Here is a 3,337-nt window from a genome sequence, read left to right as displayed (position 1 = left end):
CTCACACCCCCACACTCTCATTCTCACACTCTTACACTCACACTCACACTCTTACACTCACATTCTCACACTCTCACACTCAAACTCTCACACTTACACTCACACTCACATTCTCACACTCCCTGCTCACTCACACTATCTCACATGTAGACCACCTTTATAGCACATGACCTTACACCATGCCACACCAAACGCACAGCACATGCATGCCATGTATACATCACATCATATGATATATACACTATACCACACACAGACCAGATTTGGTGGATGAAGATTTGCTTTGACAAGAATTTCCAAGTTCTTATCCTGACCTGAATCCTGTGAATTCCAGTTCTTTAATCCCTCTGCTGGCTCAGATATCCTGGCTAACTTGTACTGAAGGACACTTGTACTTAGCATCAACTGAGTGGCCATCCATTAAATTTTTCCAATGCCTCAAAATTCCATTATACACGAAGAGAATAAAGTTAGACATAATATTTTAAATCTGGCTGACCATGGGAGAGATTGGACTTCTGATGTTATATTTACAACAACAGCAGCTATTTAGATAGCAATTAATATAACTGTCTCACAGATAAGATGCTTTATTAGCAGGTTTAATGCTTTAATAGCCCTTCCTGAAGAAGGGCTTATGCCTGAAACGTCGATTCTCCTGCTCCTTGGATGCTGCCTGATCTGCTGCGCTTTTCCAGCAATACATTTTCAGCTCTGATCTCCAGCATCTGCAGCCCTCACTTTCTCCTTTAATAGCAGGTAGTCAAACAGATTTAACATTGGCCACACATTAGAATAGGGGACCAAAACTGGGTAAAAACAGTCAGGATCTAAGAGGAATCTTAACAAAGAAGAGAAAGGAAAGATCAGTCAGATAAATTTTGGAAGGAATTTACATGGCTAAGGGCTTAAGCAGCTGAAGCGAAGCTACTAATGATGGAGTGATTTATTTGTTTGTTTTAGATCATTCATGGCAGATTGGCTTCACCATCAAGGCCGGTATCGGCCAGTACTAGTTGCCTTTGAGGAGGAGATGCTGAGCTGTCCCCTCTTGACCTCCCACAGTCTGCGTGCTGGAGGTACACCCATAGGGGCTGGGGAGGGGACGCAGTTCCACAACTAGGTGGACGTGTAACTCAGATGAGTTTCCCTCTGTGTCTGCATCCCCTGATCGAGATGGTCAACGTTGCTGATGTGTTCTCAATGCTTTGCTCAGCTGCTGGCTGGCAGTTCCCCGTTGCTATCAGCATATCTGTGTTTTTATTCACGCTGGGGCATGGGCATCGCTGGCTGGGCTGAACATTTATTGCCTGGCCCTAGCTGCCCCTTGAGTCGGTGATGGTGAGCTGCCTTCTTGAACCTGCTGTGGGTTGACCCACAATGCCCTTAGGGAGGGAATTCCAGGATTCCGACCCAGCGACAGTGAAGGAATGGTGATATATTTTCAAGTCAGGATGGTGAGTGGCTTGGAGGGGAATTTGAAGAGATCGTGTTCCCATGTACCTGCTGCCCTTGCCCTTCTAGATGGAAGTGGCTGTGGGTGTGTGTGGTGTAAAATTCCAAGCAGTGGAATGTGGTGAAACGGTTAAAAATTATGTCCCAATACATGTGTGAATCTAACCGGAATAGAGGTGTTGCTTAGTCCCGTGTGAATCTTATTACACACCTCCCCGTGTGAATCTTCTTATCTGTATGTAACCAGAATGGAATGTGTTTTTTAGCCTTGCTCTGCTGTTCACATGAATGTTTATATCTGGAAAAGAGTATATCAGCTGGAAAAGTCTCCAGTTCGGTGAGTCTGCTCCGGGGTTACGTTTAACCGCCGAGCGTGGGTTGTTGGCAACCGCTCTACGAGAACTGACAGCTCCCAGTTCCGGTAACATGTAGAGTGAGTATAAGCCAGACCCGTTGTGGGAATAAAATGCCCATATTCTAGCAGACTCGCCTCTTGGTCGTTTGTTCTGTGTCAGACTACTCTCCTACGAACCTGACCTTGAGAATTTTTTTTAAAACAGTGTGGAAGGTGCTGTCTGGGGATTTCTGGTGGATTTCTGCAGTGCATCTTGTAGATTGTACAAACTGCTGCTACTGAGCATTGACTGTGGATGGAGTGGATGTTTGTGGATGTAATGCCAATCAAACGGGCTGCTTTGTACTGGATGGAGTCAACATTCATGAATATTGTTAGAGGCTAGTTGGGAGTATTCCATCACACTCCTGATATGGGTCTTGTAAGAACTAACATCTCTGTAGCTTCTTGTTTGAACAGTTTTGTGCATTGCATTCCTGCTTGGTCTCCAGACGAGGCCAGTTAAATGTGATTTAAAATCAGAAATAACTCAGTGAACACACTTTGACTGGGCCCTTGTTACAAATTCAGTCAAATGCAATAGAAGGTGCTTCTCTGTCTTGGTCTTTCTTTGCCTTTGTCAACACCTATGCCCACAAATTAATCAAGTCTCTTCTCTTGCCCTGAACTGGGCATTTTCCAATATCAAACCTCACTGGATATGAAACAACAGGGTGAGGGAGTTCAATGGTATCACGTTAACAGATGAGCTTTAATTAAAGAACGATGCTTACTGAACTGTAATATCCTGGCATTAACACCTTCCCTTCAAGGTGTGAGCTCTGTTGTGTTCTCAGGCTGCCTACAAACTTCAATGAACAAGACTGCAAATTGAAAGCTGTCCCACAGCAATAAATCTCAGATCCTGTTACCTCCAGTGCTAAGCTGAGCACTGGAGCACATAAATACAACATCACATCAGGAAGGTTTACAACTGATGGTTAGCAGAAGGAAATATTGTTGGGAGCTAAACTGAACCCTTGAGAACAGAGATGGGGAGAAATGTCTTCACCCAGAGAGTGGGGAGCCTGTGGAATTCTCTGTCACAGAAAACAGTTGAAGCCAAAACCTTGAATGATTTTAAAAAGGCATTACAAAGAGTTACAGAGTCATAGAGATATACAGCATGGAAACAGACCCTTTGTTCCAACCCGTCCATGCCGACCAGATATTCCAACCCAATCTAATCCCACCTGCCAGCACCTGGCCCACATCCCTCCAAAACCTTCCTATTCATATACCCATCCAAATGCCTTTTAAATGTTGCAAGTGTACCAGCCTCCTCTGGCAGCTCATTCCATACACGTACCACCCTCTGTGTGGAAAAAGTTGCTCCTTAGGTCCCTTTTATATCTTTCCCCTCTCACCCTAAACTTATGCCCTCTAGTTCTGGATTCCTCCACTCCAGAGAAAAGACTTTGTCTATTTACTCTATCCATGACCCTCATGATTTTATAAACCTCTATAAGGTCACCCCTCAGCCTCCGA

Source organism: Chiloscyllium plagiosum, chromosome 20, assembly GCF_004010195.1.
Source record: "Chiloscyllium plagiosum isolate BGI_BamShark_2017 chromosome 20, ASM401019v2, whole genome shotgun sequence".
In the NCBI taxonomy this organism is placed as follows: Eukaryota; Metazoa; Chordata; class Chondrichthyes; order Orectolobiformes; family Hemiscylliidae; genus Chiloscyllium; species Chiloscyllium plagiosum.
Note: the sequence above shows the minus strand (reverse complement) of the source record.